Here is an 8,744-nt window from a genome sequence, read left to right as displayed (position 1 = left end):
ACAAACACACGCGCGAGCACTTCAGAGCATTCCTCTGGATGACACACACACACACACACACACACACACGCACGCGCGCACACACACGCGTCCACCCCAACACTCTTGCTCGTGCGTCTCCAGCCTGGACCTTTATTCCTGCGCGTCCTCAAATCATCGCGGCTCTTCTTCTTCTGTGTGTGTGCGTGTGCATGTGTGTGCGTGTGCGTGTGCATGTGTGTGCGTGTGTGTGTGTGTGCTGAGAATCTGACACAAAAACCCTCCCGACTGAGACGCCAGGAGGAATGTGATTACACGAGGAGACTGAAGACTGCTGTTTCGGCTGCTGCTGCGCGCACACACACACATGCACGCACGCACGCGCACACACACACTCTGTGGTCCTGATGCGAGTTTTTTTTTCCTCGTCCCTTTGTTGATTCTGTCACCTAAAGAGGAAGGAGGAGGAGGAGGGGGGGGGGTTCATCTGCCTTGACTTTCTTTTGTCTCTTGTTTTTCCAAAATACATCAATATTTTTCCATTTAAAAAAAGCCAAATAGCGCACGAGAATGTGGGTCAGCGCGCGCCTATTTCAGCCTCATCACATCCTCACCGAGTTTATTCATAATAATAATAATAATCTTCATCATAATCTGTGTAATAACGCATCATATCAGTGTCTAATCTCACCTAATCTCTGTCGCCAGAAGTTCAGTCCTCTCTCTCTCTCTCCCTCTCTCGTTGTCTCTCTCTCTCTCTCTCACACACACACACACACACAGAGAGAGAGAGCGAGAGCAGCGCGCGCGTACGCGGTGACGTCAGCATCACTGAGCGTCACCAGTGCCACACCCATCCATCCATTCATAAAGTCCAGACCAGGACTGAGACCTCAGTAAAACCTGCACAGGTCCAGGATCAGAGGCCAAAATGGGCCAAATATAAATATATACATATATAGATATATATGTATATATTTATATATCATAGAGAAATGTGAACTTAATCCAGAATATCCTCAGATTATAGATTTGGTAAATATGCAAATGAGCAAGGATGGATTCTCAGGTGATAAAATAATAGATTAGAGAGTCATTTATTCGTCCTGCAGTGAGGAAATGTACAGCGTTACAACAGCAAGACAGTAAAGAAAAGGATAATAAATAATAACCATGCATTAACAAGAGAAGGACAATATATATATAAATATATTCAGTATAAAACATCTCAGAGTGACTTGTTGTCATAGAAATGTTGAGCTCTGTCTGTGTGATGTCGTGCTAACGTTGCTCAATGACCACTGATTCAGTCTGAGTTTATTATTGAAAGCATTTTTGACGCCTTTGTTTTTGTCCAAACAGAAACTCAGTTTATTCTCAGACGGTTTGGGCGGATGTTTCAGTCTGAGACACACACACACACACACACACACACACACACAGGACTCCGCCCACAGCAGACATTTAAACTAGAGACGATTAACTAACATTTCATTATGTTGTGGTGTGTGTGTGTGTGTGTGTGTGTGTGTGTGTGTGTGTGTCACTTTAGTCCTTATGGTGAAGAAAGAGGACGATGATGAGCAGAAACCAGGTCTCTCTCTGTTTGTTTAGCTTTACAGTAAAACAGTTTATGAATTAAATACTTTTTTATTGTTTCCTTCAAAAACAGAGTAAATCAGTTGTCATTCAAACACGTTGTGAGGTTTAAATTAAAGAGAGAGATCAAAATGTCACAGTTGATATTGAGTAGAAATAACAGAAAATAGACTGAAAGATTAATTAAACTATCAAACAAAATATACAATTTCCCCCAGGGATTAATAAAGTATTCTGAATCTGAATCTGAATCTGAATATGAAATAAAATGAGATACTAAACAAATCAACTATAAGGTAACACTAGATAACAAAATATACACACATTTATTTACATACAAAATACAAATTTGAACATAAATAAACGTGTGGGAGTCATAAAAATACCTGGTCAGGTTCCACAAACACACAAACAGGTCATTTAAGATCTAATGATGATCAGGATTAGTCCTGGATTAAAGATCCCAGATTAATGTCCATTTTACTATTTATTTTAAATATTACTCCGTTCACATGAGACAGTTTGTGATTGGACGGTGTAGTTTAATGTCAAAGTATAACTCTTTTACTACGTCAGCAGACTCAGTGCAGGGACGACATTTACATGTTTACAGTAAAATCTTTCAGCAGAGATTCTCTGAAGGTTCATTTTGAACTTGGCGCGCTCATGACTCTTCAGTGACGACATTCTCTGACCAATCAGAGGCCGGCGGTCTGATGACGTCACACTTCAGTATCAGCTCAGCTCAGTGCTGTTCACAGCAGGTGTGTTTTGATGGTGTCAGACATGGAGAGAACCTGTAAAGTCCACTGTGTTCTGGTGTGTTCTCCTCTGTGTCTGTACACTCTGACACAATGATGGTCAAACTCTCTTGTGCAGCACTTTTCCAGTGTAACGATGTCCTCTCAGTTCTGCTCACACACCATTGATGTGGACACAATGACAGCGTCCACATCATTCACTCCCTCCTGAGAGACAAACTGCTGATCCCAGAGCTGTCAGTGTTCCACATCAGCTGCATTTACACATTTTCTTTTTATTCTGCTCAGATCGATTTCTTTTTCAGGATCCACAATGACCTTTGACCTCAGCAATGAGGCTTCTCTGTCATTATCTCTGCTGCAGAACGCTCACTGACTCTGATGTTTCCACGTCTTTCACCAACAACACATTCATAATCTACATTGTATAGTAAATAATGATTTTGTTCATTTAACAATAGATTTGAGAGATTTTAGTCCTGACATCTGCATGGATGTTAAAATGGATTGAAATTGGGCAAAAGTTTAAAGGATAGACATCGTCTATGTTGGTAATATTTCTTTATTTTACACATTTTTGTTCTCAGATACTTAATAAATGCTGCAAAGTGCACTTCATTATTAAATAAATCAACGTTTTGTAGTTTGGTTAATGAAAACCTGGCACACACATAAACACAGAGTGTGTGTGATGGAAACATTTATGTATTTTGAATGTCAGGCTGTGCCCTGAAGACTCATATTCATCTCTTTCATATTTAACCCTGTTAGCAGCCTCAGTGCTGCAGCACAGTCGTAATAAGTCTTTCCAGGGACATTGCTGTCATTACTGCTGTGACTCAATAACTCCAGGTAACCACAGCCAGGTCATTCAAGAAGAACACGTTCCTCTTTGAGTGAGAGCTATTATTCTTTTTCTGTGTTTAATATACAGTTAAAATAAAAAAACTTGTTAAACTTTGACGATAAAATCAGTCAAAAAAAGAAGTGACCCAGTGATGCAAATTTAACTCCATCTTCAAGATCGTGTCTGCAAAATGACTTCATCATCATTTCAATGGTGCCATCTGCACACACACACACACACACACACCAGCGTCAGCACAGCAGCGTCAGACAATCAAAACAGAGTGCGCTGCTAGGCAACCGTGCCATCCCAGTGCAGATGGTGAGGTCTGATCATGTTTATTTTACTCTAATCTAATGCACTTAAGTCCCAGTGCCCAGCCATGCTTTCTAAATGACTTTACTGAGAACACACAAGTCAGCGCTGTGTGTGTGTGTGTGTGTGTGTGTGTGTGTGTGTGTGTGTGTGTGTGTGTGTGTGTGTGTGTGTGTGTGTGTGTGTGTGTGTGTGTGTGTGTGTGTGTGTGTGTGTGTGTGTGTGTGTGTGTGTGTGTGTGTGTGTGTGAGGTCAGAAAATGACCTGCTAATTTACTGTTGCATTATGGTCACAGTCCATTTAACCCTGTGTTCAACACAAATCTTCTCAAAATATCACACAAAACAGTGGCTCTTAAAGACACAGTATGTAACATTTAGAAAGTAAGGGGCCGTCCACACAGAAATGTGTTTGGGTAATTAGTATGCATACTTGTTTTGGTCGGAGAGGCGGAGTTTGAGGTGACAGGAGTTGTTTTGTTTTTTTGAAAAAGTTCATTTTCCTTATGAAACAATGCCGTGTTTATAGGAAACTTGAAGAAAACAGCAGAGAAAAAGATTGTTTATGTTTTGTGCCATGTCCGTCTGGATGTGGTCTAAATATATACTTAACATAAGCAGGGACGTGGGTACTCAATGATAATTTGTGTGATGCCATATAAAAACATGTTTAAAGTGATGTCGAATTATTACTTTCCACAATCAAACGTGATGTCATCAGCACACGACCTCGGGAAAACAATGGATCTGAAAATTATAATAATTCTGGAATGTAAGTATCTCAGAATGACTTGAAATTTACCATCATTATAGTCGGCATCGCCCTGAACAAGGATCTGTTGAAAATATTCGCAAATCTCTTAAGGAATAATTCAAGTGAATTTTTGAAAATCAGGAAATGATCCATTTGCACTTTGACAGCTGACTTTCTTCTCGAAAACAAAAAGTATCTCGGAATGACTTGAAATTTACCATCATAATAGTCGGCATCGCCCTGAACAAGGATCCGTTGAAAATTATTCATTGAAAGTAATACTGTATTTTTCATTTACAGGGCAAAACTGTACATTTCAGTGACAGTAAAAATACGTTAATTTTACAGTAACATAATGGCAAACCCAGCTGACAGTTCTTTACTGTTCTTTTACAGGAACATTTCTAACAGTGGCAGAGTCTGAGGCCCACACACACACACACACACACACATACTGGTCTTCAGTGTATTGTCCTGGCGTGACATGAGTGAACAGCCTGTTGTTGATGATCACAGAGCTGTGTGTGTCAGGGAGGGTCAGCTGGCTTAGCTTAGCTATTGTAATAATAATAATCTATAATCTATTTAGTAGTAATAAAACAGATCCGCCCTCAAACCTGTCCACTCCACTGTTGTCACTGTTGGCGTGGTTGTGTTTGTTGACTGAAGGCCGTCCAAGTCGCCTGGTCGCATCGGTCACATTCCACTCATCATCATCATCATCGTCATTATCATCATCATCATCGTCGTGATAAATTCACAGACGTGGACACGCCCTGTGTCCTCCCTGCCTCACCCTGTAAACCTGTTGTCATGTCTGAGGTTTTGCTGCGTGACCATACGTCATACCTTTAGTTCTCTGAATACTTTGTAAACCACTCACTCTCCACACCAAAGTCCATTGACAAAATCAACGATTATTTTTATCTCATGAGGACACAGCTGCTGGACGACTAAAAACACCTGATTTCTGACGTTTGTGTCACTGAGGCTAAAGTGACCAAACTAATCCAAGCACCACAGTCACAACATGACACAGTAGAACTCAGTGATGGAGGCAGCAGTGGGTTAACAGTGTGTGTGTGTGTGTGTGTGTGTGTGTGTGTGTGTGTGTGTGTGTGTGTGTGTGTGTGTGTGTGTGTGTGTGTGTGTGTGTGTGTGTGTGTGTGTGTGTGTGTGTGTGTGTGTGCCATGATGGAAAATCAGTGGTTTTCTGCATGGACTTTGGTGCGGAGAGCGAAATGGTTTATAGACGTTTGTTTTCAGCTGAGGAAAAGTGTCCCTGAGATATATTATATGTATATGTAATATAATATATATGTTTTTTCCTTGTGATGGTGCGTTTGATGGCGTGAAAGGTGAAGTCAGTGTTGTTGATGTCTCATATAACCCTTAATATAATACAGATACAGTAGCTTCCCATAGTGAATGAATAAGTAAATATGCTCCATATCTTTTTTTATCTGATGGACAGAATTTAGCATATACTGTATATATCCCACATTCGTCATGTCAGCTATTATTATATATATTATATATATTTAAAACCTGGTAACCTTTTGACCCGTGCGTCTACATTAACGCTATATTAAACGGTTCACATCTGTCAGACAGGACTCACCCTCTCCTCCTGGTTTCAGGGTGTTTTTAAAAATGGCTCGTCTATATTTATACGTCGTGTTTGGGTTCCTGGTCTGTTGGTGCGTGGCAGCGGCTGGAGGGGGTTTTATTTAGGCTCTTCATCCCCTCCCTGGTGACACTCTATCCCAGAAGGCTTAGCGACACCAGGCGAGGCAGCTGCCACTCGGCCGGGCGGGCGGGTGTGCGGGTGTGTGTGTGTGTGCTGGTGTGTGTGTGTGTGGGCTCAGGATGAGTTTCACCGTTTGTCCATCAGAATAATAAAGAATCGCACGTATACAGACAGACTGAGAGGTTAGTTCATGCTGTGACGCTCACGTAGGCACAGAAACTCACCACACACACACACACGATGTGGGTCATCGTGTGTGTGTGTGTGTGTGTGTGTGTGTGTGTGTGTGTGTGTGTGTGTGTGTGTGTGTGTGTGTGTGTGTGTGTGTGTGTGTAGTCTGTGATAATCCTGACATGTGACTTTGAGCATGAGACAAACTGGTTCTGTTGGTTCTAACATTTTTACTTTAAGAGTTAGACGATGATAAATGAATAAGAGGCAGGACAGTTTCTGTCTGTGGGAACAAACCTGTTCATATTATGGTCTGTCATTTTATTATAGTGGGTCAAAAAACTCACTTTAATCTTCTGGGATATGCATCTGTTCTGCAGTGTGATCTTAGAATTCACACAATATTCCATCATGATATCGCAATTCTGATATTTGTGTCAATATTTTACCGACTTTACTATATTTTATTTTTACAATTCCCATCTGTAGAAGCATCTGGTTCATTTATTTATGAATTATCATGTTGATAATACCTGTCCTTCTTGTTTTGTGCTATTTTAATTTTAACTTGTATTATTTGTGTGCTCTTCTTGTACTCTTCTTCTGTACATTACATACATATGGAGTATTTCCTCCAGGATAATAAAAGTATTCTGATTCTGATTCTGAATATTTGGAAGAATTTCAAAATAAAAATCGTAATTTTGGACAATAATTGATGTATTTATGATGCAAAGTTCATCTGTAAATACAGAAATACTTAATTTAAATGACAGGCCTAATCAAATCGATTGCGGGGCCGTGAGTTTGAATCAGAGAAGGACAAATGTTGCCCTAAAGAAATCATTCCTGACACAAATATGCACACGTCCACATGTGAGAGGACAGTCCTGTTGACGTCTGATCTCCCTAACACTGTGTGCTCAGCTGCGTCCATCACTTCACTAACTAATGCAGCAGCAGCACAGCGTGAGCGGCCCTGAGGCTGTGGACAAGACCACAGAGTCACAATCCACCATTGACTGAGTTAACAAGCAACAGAACCAGTGATGTTGTTTGTCTCTTATTTTGTTTTTATCTCAGTTAAGTCACGCCATTTTCCTCTTTTTTACCCCCAACCTCGTATTTGACTCTTTATCAAAAGACTTTCAGGGTTCGTTCACCTTAACGTTGAGTTAAAATCTCGTTCAGCTCCTCACGTCTGCAGTGGGTGAAATATCTGCACTCATGATACACAATGATTATTTCACTGTATAAAATACCACTTTTGTCGCATGCTACAAGCGACTGAGTTTAGAAACAAAAACAGATTAAATGAAAACACAGAGGTTTCCTGTCTGTCTGATGTTTTCTCCACGTAAAAAAGCAATTTTTCAAGCACATGACTCAAGATTTTAGGGCAGCAACGATTCATCAAGTTTTTAAATCGATTTGAGTGTTGCTGTGTTTCTTTGATCCATGCAACAAAGAAATCATTACAACTGGATAATTTTGGTTTGTGGACAATAACAAAGACATTTAAAATCATCACTGATCAACATATTCCAATATTTCCTGATATTTTATGAACCAAACTACTACTGAAATTTTAAGCTCTTAACCCTAAATGTTTGCCTCTTTTGTGACGCCCCCCATCCATCCATCCATCCATCCATCCAGCTCCAGATTGTTATGTAACGCTTGTGTCCATGTCATTTGGGACCTGGTATCGACAGCTTTATCCTCCACTGTCCCTGTTTGGGAGGAGGCATGACACAACATGTCAGAGCCTACGGGAGAAACAATTGATCCCTGTGTGGGTCACTGCAGCATCAGCATCAGCATCAGCATCAGCATCAGGGTTCACATTCAGCATTAACATCATCATCATCACCTGACACATATATAGGTTACATAATGGTCAGATGATGTTATTAGACCAGTGTTGACTGCAAAACATGAACGAGTGGAAACGTACGTGAGGGATTTAACACACCCTGAGCCCTGCACTGACATACACACACACACACACACACACACACACACTGAGCCCTGCACACACACACACACACACACTGCCCGGTTGACCTCATTCTTCTTATCTTGTCCTGATAAGGTGGGCGGGGCTTCAATGACACCTGGTTGCCTGACTTGATTTAATAAAAAAACTAAAATCCTGTGCATGGAATAAAGAAGCACAGATTATGTCTCAGCATCACAACAATGAGGACAAAAGACTTCATATTACTTTATGTATTATTTCTACTGCTAATGTTCAAATTAACTGATAACTGACAAAGAAACAAGAATGAAAGATTAAATTATCATTCTCTGATTATGCTTTAAGACGACTCCACTCTGCCCTCTAGTGAACTCTTTGTGCACTACACTGTCACTGTCCTGCCAATAGATAATTGACTCACAGCCCCACCTGCTGGCACTTTTGCAAAAAATGAAAAAACTATAGCAGAAAGAATAGCATAATGTTTTATTTTATTCACACACGTAAACATTTGTACAGAAAATATTTATAGAAACTGTGACTCTGAACAAACCAACACTAAATCAACTTCTCGCTGTTCTGCTCTGA

The 8,744-nt window shown here is 40.5% G+C and overlaps 1 protein-coding gene across 3 annotated transcripts in view; it reads right to left on the bottom strand.

Moving 5' to 3' along the window:
- Positions 1 to 702, bottom strand: part of rhobtb4 (Rho related BTB domain containing 4) — a 45,082-nt gene extending 44,380 nt beyond the window's left edge. Inside the window, exon 1 of one of the 3 annotated variants that reach the window (XM_083904366.1) lies at positions 671 to 702. The gene's annotated coding sequence lies outside the window, so the exon portion shown is untranslated. Of the gene's footprint in view, positions 24 to 670 lie in introns of those variants that run through there. The other 2 variants (XM_083904367.1, XM_083904365.1) reach the window with 2 other exon arrangements.
- Positions 703 to 8,744: the final 8,042 nt, after the last annotated feature.

This window comes from Microchirus variegatus (genome assembly GCF_963457635.1).
Source record: "Microchirus variegatus genome assembly, chromosome: 17".
Taxonomy (NCBI): Eukaryota; Metazoa; Chordata; class Actinopteri; order Pleuronectiformes; family Soleidae; genus Microchirus; species Microchirus variegatus.
Note: the sequence above shows the minus strand (reverse complement) of the source record. Positions and strands in the feature narration are given on the sequence as shown.